Source organism: Herpailurus yagouaroundi, unplaced genomic scaffold (assembly GCF_014898765.1).
Source record: "Herpailurus yagouaroundi ecotype Mexico unplaced genomic scaffold, PumYag 141, whole genome shotgun sequence".
NCBI classification, from domain to species: Eukaryota; Metazoa; Chordata; class Mammalia; order Carnivora; family Felidae; genus Herpailurus; species Herpailurus yagouaroundi.
This window is the reverse complement of record NW_024412396.1, coordinates 67,410,402-67,425,176: the sequence shown is the minus strand read 5'-3', so window position 1 is coordinate 67,425,176 and position 14,775 is coordinate 67,410,402. Positions and strand designations below refer to the sequence as shown.

Here is a 14,775-nt window from a genome sequence, read left to right as displayed (position 1 = left end):
CAGGCCGTCTCATGGGCCTCCCTTCCATACCGCGTATCGCGGCAGGAGAACCTGAGCGGGCAAAGCCTAGGTCACATCCAGGGCCCGGCAGCAAAGGAGTCTAGAAATGTCGTTTTAGCTTTACCCTCTCTGCATCACAGGAGGGCGTCTTGCAAGGGGTTTACTGGGTGATGAACCGAGCACCCCACAGTCCACGCCTTTGGATGCTTAATATTCACGCACACCCCTGTTTCCCCATGTAAACCTCCAAATGAAAACAGCAGCAGAAACACTCAGCTCCCACGCTGTGCAATGCGCCTCCCGCTCGTACAAACAGGTGCACGCTTAGCGACACGTCTTACTAGTCAGTGTATCCATTTCCGTGCTCCGTGAGTTTCCCTTGGGTTCATTCGCAGTCTTAACCTGATAGCCTGAAGTCTGAACGAAAAGCATACGGTTAACGACCCAGTCCCCGCCACCACGCCCACGTTGTCCGTGAACAGGCACCGGAGTGGCTGGAAAGAGGCCGTGTGATTGCCCAGCTGACTCTCAGCAGCCTCCTTTGTATAGATGGGCTTTTGGTGAGCAGACAGCCCCACGTAGCCTGGCACCCGAGATCTACTCCAAGAGGACTACCCACAAACCTCTCCTTCAAACTTCCTTGTCATCCGTCCCTAACCTTGAACTTCTCAAGCCCTTGACCATCCTTAAGTCAAGAATGTTTAAGTAAAGAATATTTCTGAGCTCCTACTGTATGTCAGGCATGAACAAAATGGTGAAGGAGAGCAAACCCAGGCTCCTGCCTTCATGGAGCCTCCTTCCTGGAGCTGGTCGCTGCCCACCAGTCCACGTAGATCTGTACTCCCAGTCACTTCTGTTATCGGGCAAAATGGATTACCAATGGACAGCTCAAAGCTGGCCCCTGGGGGGACTTCCCTTCCCCTTGCCTTTCATCACCGGCCTTCAGGAGGACTTCGATCCCATAGCACTGAACTTCTGGCTGGTTCTGTCATATCATCCAAGGCCAGGTGGAAACTCAGGCTCAGAGTCTTTACCTCTCAGACGAGGGTCATGGAGCCTCAGGGTGAGGCCATGGGGCAGGCGGAGGGGTTGGGGACTGTGCAGCAGGTGTGGGTGACCTGGAGTGTGAATCACCGGGTGACCAAATGAGAGAACTGGCAAAGACTTCAGGCCTGGACACTCAGCCAGAACTGGACACGGCACTGGGATCAGGCTGTGTGGGGTTCCCGCCCATGGAAAGGCTGCACAGGCAGATGGTGAGGTCCTCTTGGCCGCCATGACTCCCGACCACTTGAGCACTGCCCTCGCCATGGACTTCTCTCCATCCACCCCTCCTGGTGCTGCTGGGAGACCCTTCGCTGACAACATCTGGGACTCTGACATGCCCCTGCCCCGCCAAAGCCAATTTGTGACCATTGGTTTGCTCCTTCTCCCCCTCCATCGCTCTTTCTTTGATATCTGGTCCGTTCTCTCATTCCCTGGCCTTGACTCTCTTGAGTCTCTCCAGTTTCTGGTTCCATCACCTGAGAGCTATTTTGATGTTTCCATCCTCTAGGACTGGGCTGGCCTGTAGGTCAAATCCAGCTGTGACCTGTTTTTGTGTAGCCCAAGATGACCAACGGGATTTAAAATTTTTTAAAATGGTTCCATGTTTAAGTGGTCACGTATTAGGGGCGCCTGGGTGGCTCAGTCGGTTGAGCGTCCAACTTCGGCTCAGGTCATGATCTCGCGGTCCGTGAGTTTGAGCCCCGCGTCGGGCTCTGTGCTGTGAGCTCAGAGCCTGGAGCCTGCTTCTTTGGATTCTGTGTCTCCCTCCCTCTCGGCCCCTCCCCTGCTCACGCTCTGTCTCTCTCAAAAATAAATACACTTAAAAAATTTTTTTTGAAAAAATGATCACATATTAGGTGGTCATATAAGTACGTACATTATCTCTTCAGTTTTGCCTCTTAGCTTATAAAGGCCTAAACCATTTCCTACCGGGCCCTTTCGAGAAGCATTTGTCAGACCCTGCTCAGGGCTGTCGCCTGCACAACTTCCAGCCCAGCCACCCCTTGTATCCAAGCTGTTCGCCCCTGGATCTCAGCCAGGTCCTTCTGGAAGACCAGCTCCCTGCAGGCGGGCCCTGACCCCCCTGAAGGGGGCCCAGGCAGAAAGAACATCGGACTGGGTGTCAGGAGAAATTGCTTCCAGTCCCAGCGGTGGCCACCAGCTCCCTCTGTGTCTCTAGGTAACTCGAGGGCCCCCTCTGCCTCTGAGCCCCTCGCTGCCAAGCGGGGGATGAGCCGTGAAGCGCGTTGCAGAACTCCCAGAGCCGTGCCAATCCTCCTGAGACTGTCATCCACGTGACCACCAGGGACACACCGAGAGAGGGACACACAGGCAGAGCTGAGGACTCAGGGTTGCCTGTGGTTAATCCTTCATGCTGGGGCCTCCCGTGATGAGCCCTGCAGGTGCACGTGCACACGTGCACACGCATGTGCCCACATCTAACACGCATCACGTGCACAGACACACCTGCGCCCCACACGCACTCTGTGCAGACACACATCGCAGACGGACGCACACGGCCCTCCGTCCAGACTTTGTGGCTGAGAGCCCCACCAGAGTTCAGGGGCGCATCCCTGGGGGTTCCCTCCTAGACTCTTGGCCTGACGAAGTCTCCTCGGGAACCAGAAAATTAAATTCGGGGTCATTTCTCTGTACCGGATATCGGGCATAATTTGAGGATTACTGTGGGCAAGGAAAAGAAAACGGACATTTCTCTCTCCCTCTCTCTCTCTCTCTCTTTCTTTCTTTCTTTTTTTTTTTTTAACTGAGCTTGAAAAGAAAAAGGCTGTTGTGTGGGGTAATGAGCCTTTTGGTGGGTGAGGTCAGGAGGAGGTGGGGCCCGGAGCAAATCAGAGCCAGCATCTGAAGACGCAGCAAGTCTTGCCTTTTGGGGTCAGGGAAGGGGGTCAGTCATGCGGGGGCTATAAAGAAAGAGATTGCATTTAATTGAAGAAACATCTTCTTACAATCATGTTTTGGCTGAAAGGCATGGCCGACCCTGACCAAAGGCCCAGGGGGCCGAACACAAAACGCGTATAGTCTGGGATGCCAGAGCACCTCCCACAAGCAACATGTATCAAAACCCAAGTTTATGCAGGAGTTGGGGGGGAGCCAGGGAGGGAGCCATTTGTTTTATGAGTAATGCATTCGAGGCGTAATACCCTGATAACGCAATATTCACAGTTTGCTAGGCATTTCCACCGACATTATTTCCTTTGGTTCTCACAATAGATGTCAAAGGCATTATTGTATCTAACCCCCAAGACTATGTCTTGGGTACGGAAGAAAGAAAGGAGAAGAAAGGCCTCAAGGTGCAGAATATAGCAGGGCTGGAGAATGTTGAACCAAATCACTCAGTCCAGAGGTACCGGATAGGTTCACCTGGATGACTGCCCCAAAGCACTGGGTTGAGGACCCTGAGGCTTGAATAAGCAAAGAGCTCCAAGATCCCTGGGTGACCACCATGGCCGTGGTGGTGGTGGGGGGGGGGGTGCATATTTGGATCTCTTCCCTTTACCTTATTTGTCTCGTAAAGGGAGAGGATTGCTCTCGAGCTGGGTTTACGAATTCCCATGCTCACAGAACCCAGGTAGGAAACACAAATGAGAGACTTGGTCACTTGCAAAAACATTGCGGAAAAAGGTTTGGGGGCCCTGTCAGTCGTTGCCAGGTGGGTGCGGGCGCTCTGGGTCATACGTCTGACAGTTCTTAGATCACACAAGATTTCAGCTTTTAATGTTGAGAGAAAGTCTTTTACGTGGCAACTAATTTGAATAATTAAAAAATACCTGTGCCGTGTGTGTGTGTGTGTGTGTGTGTGTGTGTGTGTCTTTAGGCTGGATGTGACCCAAAGGATTGCTTTGCGTCCTTTAGTCTAAATAATCCCCCAAGTTCCTTTTGGTTCAAAATTTCTGAATTCTGGGGCACCTGGGTGGCTCAGTGAGTTAAGCATCCAACTCTTGATTTCGGCTCAGGTCGTGATCTCATGGTTTGTGAGATCGAGCCCCACGTCAGGCTCTGTGCTGACAGCGCAGAGCCTGCTTCAGATTCTCTCTCGCTCCCTTTCTCTCTATTCCTCCCCCGCTCTCTCTCAATAAATAAACTAAAAAAAAAAAAAAAAATCTAAATTCTATGTGGGATGCAGACCCAGACACCATGCTCACATGATATGTTTCTCAGTAGAGCCATCGTTCAAACCCTGGGCACTCACCCACCTGGTTTGAGTACCTACGATGTGCCATCACCAGACTTTTATACACATTGTCTCACTCGAGCTTCACAGGGACTTCCAGCTGGCTCTCCTCGTTTTTCATGCCGCTGAAGACACAGGCTCAGAGAGGTTACAGACTTGCCCAAGGTTGCACAGCACAAAACCCAATCAAAATGTACTCCTTGGTGATTTTGCAAGCTTTCGGGTTTTGTGGGTGGAAATTCCATGACATAATCAGCACTAGAGGAAAAGGATTCTCTGAACGCTGATAACTGCATAAAGCCGATGAGGACTTACACCCGATGTAGCATCTAGATCCCCTGGGGCATGCCCAGTGTTCAAAAGATTGTAACTCGATCCTCTTTGATGGATAACCCAGTAGGCGTTATCAGGGTTGGGCCAGTTCTGAGGCCCCTGGGCAAGCAGTCCCTTGGCTGACTTCCAGCCCATAAATTGTCCTAAAGGGCCGCCAGGTTTTGGCTGTTGGTGGAAGACCGGAGGGATGGAGAGGCCCTGAAAGGCAGTATCTTCCCCATCTGTTCCGCATTACGATGCTGTTAAATATTTCATGCTCTCCATTGTACCAACAAATAAAAGCAGAACTAATCTCGTTGTTTTAAGTTTCCTTGACTGGCATGGCTGGTGAGTAAGCAACATACGTATTTTCTCACAACTGGAGGGGACTGGTTCTGCGGGAGGTTTGGAAAGAGAAAGGCTCTCACTCACGAAGCTGAGTGGGAAGTGTCCTGATGCTGATGGAGAGACAAAAATGACAGCTCCGGGGACGGGGGTGAGGAAGGTGTTTTTCAGTTGTCTCAGCCATGGAGATGAGAGCCTGGGAGACAAGACTTTCTGGGGTGCACCCAGCTATCGCCCATCCATCCATCCATCCACCCATCTGTCCTTCTGCCCCTCCGTCCATCTGCCCATCTGTCCACCCATCCATGCATCCACCCACGCATGCGTCCCTCCACCCGTGTGTCCACGTATCCATCTGTCCATCCGTCCGTCCACCCATCCGGCCATCCATTCTTTCAGCCCCATTGTTGGAAGGCACCCAGGAGCCAAGGGGTGCACCTGGCATCTAGAAGCTGGAAAAGGCGTGGAATGGATCCTCTCCTAGAGCCTCCGGAAGAAAGACAGCCCTGCTGACACCTCAATTTTAGCCCCATTTTAAGCCTTCTTATTAATCTTATTAAGATCATAGATCTGGGCTATTTCGAGCCACCCGGTGTGTGGCAGTTTGTTACAGCCCCAACAGGAAGCCAACACACAACCTCACGGGGTCACGGCGGGCGTCGGATGAGCTAATATTTAAAAGCACTTAGCACAGTGCCTGGCACAGAGGAAGTGCTGGGAAACCGTCACGGCTCTTGTTGTGTTATCACTACTGTCCTGATGTGCTGTGGGGGCAGGGAAATAACCAAGGAGTTTTTTATTAAAAATGCAGGGGCGCCTGGGTGGCTCTGTCGGTTGAGCGTCCGACTTCAGCTCAGGTCACGATCTCGCGGTCCGGGAGTTCAAGCCCCGCGTCGGGCTCTGGGCTGATGGCTCGGAGCCTGGAGCCTGTTTCCGATTCTGTGTCTCCCTCTCTCTCTCTGCCCCTCCCCCGTTCATGCGCTGTCTCTCTCTGTCCCAAAAATAAATAAACGTTAAAAAACAATTTTTAAAAATGCAACGCGTGCTTATCGAAACGAACCTGGTAGACAAAGATGGTGCGATTCCGTTGTGTTCTAAAACAATACCTGAGAGAGATGGGTTGATGACATTCATTGCCCCACTCCTCTCTCTAACCCCTCCCTTTCTGGGTGGGTTCCTCTGGATGGTTCTGGGCTTAGCCGGGTGACGTCGTTTGGGTTGGCAGCAAATGTGATGGTGAGCAGGGGTCTGGAAGCAAAGTGGTTAGATTTGGGGATGATTTGTCTGTACCCTTATTGTTACAAGAGACAAGCGGTCTAGAATAAAAGTCACAGTCGCTAGCAGCAGCATGGACTGGGGACTTATTACATGCTGGACTCAGGACTAAGCCCTTTGTAGACACCGGTGTTTCTTACGGAATCACTCACTCGGGTGAGAATCACCTAGAAGCTTGTCGCCATGGCCCAGCGTCCCAGCTTAGCTTCACTCAATCAGAAAAGCTGGAGGGGCCTGAGAACCTTCATCTTAGCCATCTCTCCCTTGACTCTTGGGCACCATGACCTCTGGGAACCACGAACACTCATCCTCACATGTCAGCTTCGCAGCCCGCCCGTAAGTCAGAGAGCCTCACGCCCATTTTACAGATGAGGAAAGTGAGGCTCAGAGAAATAAGTTCGCTGGTTGGAGGTGGGGCCACGACTCGCCCCCAAGCACGGGTGATAATCAAAGACAAGCTCTCGGTCGGTCACCAAACGCTGCCCGCGGTGGCCGGGGCTGGCCCCACGAGGCTCCGCCCTCTGCCCGACTCTCCGGGGGCCGCCGCTGGCGATGCCAGGGGCACGTCGTTCTGGGCCCCCCTGAAGCTGGGCCTGCTCCAGGCAGAGGTGAGAAGTGCCAGGGGAATGATGAAGTTGGGCCTCTTCCCTGAAATGGAAATTGTTGTTAAATAAGAACATAAATATTTAATTACCCACCGTGACTACTCTTTGCAGAACAACTTTGAGTCCAGAGTCAATAAGAACCGGGCTTAAAATAAACACAAGGCCCGGGTGCGAGTCCCACGCCTCCCAGTGCCCTCACTCCGGGCCTGAAGAGAAACCTTTTATTGTGTCCTCACCCGCACGGCGCTCCCAGGTGACAAGGGGGCCAGGTACCTGGCCGCAGCCTCTGGCACCGTTAGTGGCCCCGACGTGAAAAATCTCACCTCTTGGCCATGAAGGGCCCTCCCAGGACAGCCGCCCCCACTGTGAGGGGTGTGGGGTGACAGCGCCCCGGTTCCCCAGGCCGTTGGCGGCTCCTCACTGCCCCCCAGACGGGGCGGTGTTTCAGGGACTACGTGGAACGTTCTCTCCGTCACTCACACCCGTTCGCAGAAGCGAGGGAGCCCATCTCTTCATGGGGCACGAAGGCTGCGTCTCACCTCCCGCGGGGCCTTTTCCGGCCTGGGCTCCAGCCGCGTCCCCTGCTCTCAGGGGCGCTCTTGCCCACGAAGGGGTCACTGGCGACGCAGCACGTCTTGGGAGAGCCCGCCAGCATGTAGCACTTCGTCACCTCCTCGGAGATCTGTCTCCCCGGGGCCCTTCTGCTTCAAGACTCATTCTCCACCTGAACTCTCTAAACACCACCGGACCTTGCAACCAATCCCGAGGACGTCTCTTCGCCTGATCTTCCAGCCTTTTGTTATTTTCCACACGTGCCCCCTACCTCTGTCGCGTCTTCCTCCATGTTCCCTTTTGGGGGTGTTAGCCAGGACTGACAGGTGTCGTTTGCCACCAAAGGCCCTTGCCGGTGGGGGGCCAGCTGAGGGGCCGTTCCCGGTCCCAGTGATTGGGTCTTTGCGTCTGTCCCCCAGTCCCAAATCCATTCAGCCTCCGGTTCCCACTAAGCCTCAACCAGAGAGCGCTCAGCCCCGCTGCCCTGGAGACAGCGGCGGGGGGAGGCCTGCAGACATTTTTAGTTGTCACAACCGGGAAGGGAGTGCGTCCGGAATCCCGTGGGTGAAGGCCGGGACGCTGCTGACACCCTACAGAGCACAGGACCAAGAACAATCACCCCTGAAAGTCAACAGTGGCCAGAGCAAGGACCTCTGCTCTATTTATACAGGTCCTGCCTGACTCTATCCGGCCCCGAATGTGAGGGTCTGACTCCTGAGCGCCCCCGCTTTGATTCGACCCTTGAGAACTTCCGTCTGCCTCCACTGAAAGCCCGCAACCCACCTTTGGGCATCCCGTGGCTCTCTGTTGATGCTGACTACTCGCCCCAGCGCCCGCCTGCTCCCCGGCACCATCGCCACATAGTGGGACATCGTCCCACCGCACACAGAGGGTCCAGCCCACGCACCTGCCCTCCCGCAGCGCCGACCTCGCCCCTCGGGCCCGACGGCACCCAGGTCTTGGCGAAGACCAGCTACCCTCACCGTGTTCTGCCATGATGGACACCCTCCCCCCCGGGACAAGGTTTTCTGGCCCCAGGACAGTGTCCAGCTCAGGCTGGACACCCCCCACCCCGCTCCCGGCTGCACCCATTCATTTCGCAGGCGACCGGAGGCTCAGTTCCCCGGAGCTCCAGTGTGGGGGCGAGCCTGACGGTGGAATGAAAAAACTTGGTGACCCATGCCTAAAAATAAAAATATTATTCAATTGTCGTGTCTGACAGACAGAGCGCCTGACGCAGAAAGCAAAGCCATGGCAACTGGGGAAACACACTGGGAACCCTCTCACGTGGGTGCGTTGAAACAGATCTCAGCTGGGCCTCCTGGACCCGGACGATGGACGGGCGTCTTCGCTGCTCTCTGGTTTCTGGGCTTGGACGGGGTTGGCCGTGGGCGCGTGGGAAAGAGGAGAAAAGCAGTGGGGCCCCCCTCGGCTGGTCCCGCGAATTCAGGCTTCCGCTGCCTTCTTGGGATGTCCCCTGTTCTTGGGTGGAAAGCGGCTTTGGACACGATTTCCGCTAGAATAGTGGGAACCTGGAAGATGAGAACGAATACCCCATTTTTGTCCCCAGTTACAGAGATGCTCTTTCCTTTTGTCCCCCCGGGAGAGTGTGGACTCTGGACCAGTACTTTCTTGCCTCTAGGCCTTGCTTCTGCTAAATGCCTCGCCCAAAACGCCCTTTCTTGCCACTTCTGCACACCTGAGTCTGACCCCGCCTTCTGGACTCTGCTAAAACGTCACTGCCTCCAGGAAGGATTTCCAGATTTTTTTCTGTCCGCCAGCCCTGTCCCCAACCATCCACAGGCAGCAGCGGTCTCTGTCTGCCGGGCTTCCCACGGCGCTTCATCAACGCTTATATTATGCCCCTTAACTCAGCAAGGCGGGGCCAAGAGCAAAGCGGATGTGAAGTCAGGTAAACCAGCGTGAATCCCGACTCCGTTCCTAAGCAGCTGTGTGCCTTTGAGCACTTAACCTCTCCACGCCTTGATTTCCTCACCTATAAAATGGACCCAAAGCCTACTTTGTAGAGCTGTTGTGATTTTTTTTTAATTTTTAAAAATGCTTATTTATTTTTGAGACAGAGACAGACAGAGTGCTAAGGAGGGAGGGGCAGAGAGAGAGGGAGACACAGAATCAGAAGCAGGCTCCGGGCTCCGAGCCATCAGCACAGAGCCCGACACGAGGCTGGAACCCGTGAACCGGGAGATCGTGACCTGAGCCGAAGTCGGACGCTTAACCGACTGAGCCACCCAGGCGCCCCTGCGGTTGCTGTCATTTTAAAGTGGCAAACTATGAGCAACTGCCTGCACAAAGCAGTCACCCAAAAATGCCAGCCGTCAGTATCAGCAACCTTCAGGCAGAAAGCGTGAGCTCTGGATTTGAGGCTGGCTTCACCACCCAATAGGTTTTAGGGATTGAATTGTGTCCCCTCCCAAAAGATACGGTTGAAGTCCTAATCCCCAGTATCTTAGAACATGACCTTATTTGGAGTGAGGGTCGCTGCAGACGTAACTAGTTAAGATGAGGTCACAATAGGGGCGCCTGGGTGGCTCGGTCGATTGAGCGTCCGACTTCCGCTCAGGTCATGATCTCACAGTCTGTGAGTTTGAGCCCCGCGTCGGGCTCTGTGCCGACAGCTCGGAGCCTGGAGCTGCTTCGGATTCTGTGTCTCCCTCTCTCTCTCTGCCCCGCCCCTGTTCATGCTCTGTCTCTCTCTGTCTCAAAAATAAATTAAAAAAACATTAAAAAAAAAAAGATGAGGCCACAACGGAGTATGTTGGGCCCCAATCCAATACACCCCCAGACCAGGCGGTGAGGAGGTCATCCACTGTTTTTATCTGCCCTACCTCCCTTCCCATTGCTTCTTAAAATAGGTCCTTCCTTCCTTGAACTGCTCTGCCCTCCGTCCATGTGATTCCAGGACACCTGCCAACCTGGTACCTTGGCCAAGAGGGCGGTCACGTGACCCAGGCCTGGCCCATCAGAGCTCCCGTCTCTCTGGCCACACCAAGGTGGTCGTACAGGCAATGCAGGTGACTATACAGGACCAATCTCACCCGGGGACTTCCAATACGGAGGGTGGGAGAGAGAAGGCCTACCTTCAAGGTGGCTGAGCTGGGGTGACAGACACCTGCACTCTCCGTGCCTGTGACACTTTCTCCCCTTACTGCACGGAGAAACTCACCTACAGCAAGAAAAACTAGCTCTACACACAGAGGACAGCAGACGGGCATGATGTGTGTGTGTGTGTGTGTGTGTGTGTGTGTGTGTGGCAAAGGGAAACTGAGGCCCAACAGTATTAGCAGAGTCGGCAAGCCAGCCCCATTCATGAACTCTCAGTTGCGTCAATCAATAAATCCTCATTTTGGGGGCTCCTGGGTGGCTCAGTCAGTTGAGCATCCGACTTCGGCTCAGGTCACGATCTCGCAGTCCGTGAGTTTGAGCCCCACGTCGGGCTCTGTGCTGACAGCTCGGAGCTTGGAGCTGCTTTGGATTCTGTGTCTCCCTCTCTCTCTGCCCCTCCCCTGCTCATGCTCTGTCCCTCTCTCTCTCTCTCTCTCTCTCTATCAAAAATAAATAAACATTAAAAAAAAGTTAAATAAATCCTCATTTTTACTTTAACTGTTTTGAGTTGGAATTCTGACATCCACAGTGAGAAAATCCTGCTCAAGCCAGGAGGGTTGGTTGACATGAAGGGACAGGGAAACCTCTCTGGAGAGAGCAGGCCCGGGCACCAAGAGGTCCCAAGAAAGAGTGACCGCGTGCCCCCCCCTCCCCGCGCCCGGTGGCTGCAGGGAGGGCCTTGTCTGGAGGGGTGTTTGGTGTAGATGTCAGGGTCGGGGGTTTTACAGGAATGCCTGTCTGGTCATGCAGTCGAGGCCTCACCCCCACACTCTGGACTCCTTCCCGGAACCAGCACCTTCCCCTCCCACACCGAGCTTTACCTACACCGCCATCTTGGGTAATGGGGGGATAGAAATGCTGGATGATTTCCTTTCTGGAGACGGACCCAGAGCACAGGGGGAGGGACCAGCCCCAGACCAGAGGCCAGAAGCCTTTTCTTCTAAGACAGATGTGAGGGGGGAACAAGGGGGAGCTATTGGACATAAGCTGTTAGGTGTCCAAAGGCTGGGAGTGACAGCCACTTCTGTGTCAACTGACTGAGCCATGGGGCACCCAGACATCTGGCCCAATACCCTGGATGTGTCCGGGAGGGTGTTTCTGGATGAGATTAACATTTGAATCAGTAGACGGAGTAAAGCAGATGGTCCTCCATAATATGGTGGGCCTCCTCTAAGTAGTTGAAGACCTGAATAGAACAAAAAGACTGAGGAAGAATAAATGCCACGTGCCTGCCTGCCTGAACTGGGACATCGGTCTTCTTCCCTCAGACCGGAAGCGACACAAGGCCCTCCTGGTTCCCAGGCCTTCGGACTCGGCCAAGAACTCCACCAGCAACTCCCCTGGGTCTCCTGCTTGCTGACTGCAGATCTCAGGGCTTCTCAACTGCCTCCATAGTTGTGTGAACACGTTCTTTACAGCAAATCTTCTCGTTACGTATCTATGTCCCATTGGTTCTCTTTCTCTGGACAACCTTGACTAATACGCCAGGCATGAGGGACACACCCAGGAGCCCTTTGTTTCTGTCTGTGACTTGGTGGTTATGTCTTCTCCTGGGATGGAGAGGCTGGGAGGGGTGGGGGATTTCTAGATTGGGGGAAGCCGGGGAGAGCAGGTGGAAAGACAAGGAGTCGGGCATGACCCAGATTCGCCCAGATGATCACGAAGAGGACGGGGCCCAGGTGACGGAGACCATGGGTGTTCAAGTGAAATCAATCACGCTTCGACAGCACTCAGAGGCCAGGGGAGGGGCGAGGAAGACAGGGCGGGCTCCAAACTGCGGCCCAGATGCCTTGCAGCCAGCTGACCTTGCTTGGGCTGGTTTCTCCAGTGTTGGGAGTCTCAACGTTTTTATCTGCACCTCGGTCAGGGGAGGTGAACGGGGAAGGGCCCTCTGGGTGTCGATTCATTAGGACTCGAATGACACAAGGGTGTGAGTGTCGGGGATCCTGGGGGTGGGCGTCAGGGCGGGGTGAGCGGCTGCACCGAGGCCCCGGGACGACCCCTCAGTGGACCTGAGGAAGAGCGGGAAGGCCGCCACCTGGGCCCCGTGCCCCCAGCTCAGCCATGCTCACAGCCTCCCCTCACCCGGGTCTCTGCCCGACTGTGCCCTTGTCCCAGAGGCTTTGCTGGCCACCTTTCTCACATAGCACCCCCCGACCCCCATCTCACAACACACCCCCAGCCTTCACCCGGTTTGTAGAGTCTCTCGTGGTTTCTTTGACCTACAGGTTTGCCCGTCGTTACTCTTATCTTCCCCACAGATCGTAAGCCCCGGGAAGACAGGGACTTTGGTTGGCTCTCAGAGTGCCCAGAGCCTCGCCCAGGGCCTGGCACATCCCAGGCCTCCAAGATTAGTTCTTGGGGAGGCTGGCGGGAGGTGGCACGGGGACTTGTAAGCTGCAGGAGCCCAGGGCTAGGGACAGAGGCAGGTGGAGGCAGAAGTAGGTTTTCGGGAGGCACACACAGTCCCACTATGGATGCTAGAACAGCAGGTCTCTGTCTGACTTTTGCCACAGGGATAACCATGCTTAGTACCAAAGAATTCTTAGTACTTAGTACTTGGGGACAAGAATTCTTTTCCTGTGCTGCCCTAACCTTCAACTTATTTATTTATCTTTTTTTTTTTTTTAATGTTTATTTATTTTTGAGACAGAGAGAGACAGAGCATGAACAGGGGAGGGGCAGAGAGAGAGGGAGACACAGAATCGGAAACAGGCTCCAGGCTTTGAGCTGTCAGCCCAGAGCCCGACGCGGGGCTCAAACTCACAGACAGCAAGATCATGATCTGAGCCAAAGTCGGACGCTTAACCGACCAAGCCACCCAGGCGCCCCTATTTATTTATCTTTAAGTTTATTTATTCTAATAGAAAAAGAGAGAGAGAGAGAGAGAGAGCATGTGTACATGTGAATGAGAGAGGGGCAGAGAGAGAGAGGGAGAGAGAGAGAGAATCCCAAGCAGGCTCTGCACTCAGCGTGGAGCCCGACGTGGGGCCCGATCTCGCGAACCATGAGACCATGACCTGAGTCAAAATCCAGAGCCATAAGCTCAACAGACTGAGCTGTCCAGGCGCCCCTCAATTTATTTTGATCCTATGAAAACTGTTGGGTTGTTCAGATTCCTTAAAGCCAAAGACAAGTGATCTCCTATAAGAGTTTCACTTGTCCCCAACGCTTTTGTGGACAGCCAAGACTAGAGACAATGGGGTGGTCCCCATCTGGTGGTCCCCCTGCTCACGCCTTTCCTAGGTGGATCCATGCCGCAGATACCCTGACCCAAGACCTGTCTTCACCATATTTGACCTCAGACAACCCCCCGGAGCCCCCGGGGTTACTGTGAGAGCTAGCAGAAGTCCTGCCAGGCCCAGAGAAAGTGACCAGTACCTGTTGGTCTCCTCTGCCTCTCAGCCTGCCTTTAAAAGCCTGGACGGCCTTGGCAGACAGCAATAGAGTGGAACGGTGCTCAGTGAATTGAACCGACTCGGGGAGACAAACACCCCGGAGAACACGATTTGATAAACTCACCCTGTTTGGGAGGCTCTGGCTTCCCTAATTGTGGGGAAACCAAGATGTTGACATTTGATGAGCCTCTCCTCTTCCCCAAGGGCTGTAAATTCTGCCAACAAGTTCCCAGCTAATAAATGTTCGTCCTGTGGAACGTTAGCATTCTCTTGAACAATAAAAGTGACCCTTTGGCCTCGCTTATCACATTTCACGATTGAGTCAGGCCTCAATGATGGGCCGGTCTGGAGGTCACAGAAACATCTGCTCAAAAGCAGAAGATAATGCCCCCTCCAGACAAGGGCTTCAGACAGAATCCTGACTGCACTCTCCCCGCTGATACACTTCCTTAGAAACTCTAATCTGATTTGGGCCCCGAAGGAGACAATTAAAACCAGAAATGCAGACGCACATGCGATATTTTGGGTTGTTTTGTTTGTTTGATTTGTACGTGCACTTTAAAAGAGAGACATCCAAAGGTCTTCCTGTTCGGATTCTACCTTCAACGAGGTTCAACTCACTGAGTCGTTTTTCGGCAGTCGTTGTTCTCACTGAGTCGGCAGATATTGTCACTTCAGAGGCTTGGAAATATATATTTTTTTTAACATTTATTTATTTTTGAGAGACAGAGAGAGGCAGAGCATGAGCCGGGGAGGGGGAGAGAGAGAGACACGCACACAGAATCCGAAGCAGGCTCCAGGCTGTGAGCTGTTTGTTAGCACAGAGCCCAACGCAGGGCTCGAACCCACAAACCGGGAGACCCCGACCTGCGCTGAAGTCGGACGCTCAATCGACTGAGCCACCCAGGCGCTCCGGAAATATTTT

General features: G+C 53.9%; 1 long non-coding RNA gene across 1 annotated transcript; it reads right to left on the bottom strand.

Moving 5' to 3' along the window:
• Positions 1-8,513: 8,513 nt before the first annotated feature.
• On the bottom strand, positions 8,514-13,984 carry LOC121031336 (uncharacterized). Its single transcript, XR_005790690.1, has 2 exons — positions 13,834-13,984; positions 8,514-8,861 (listed from the first exon to the last, which is right to left on the bottom strand). It is a non-coding gene; the product is annotated as an uncharacterized LOC121031336 (long non-coding RNA).
• Positions 13,985-14,775: the final 791 nt, after the last annotated feature.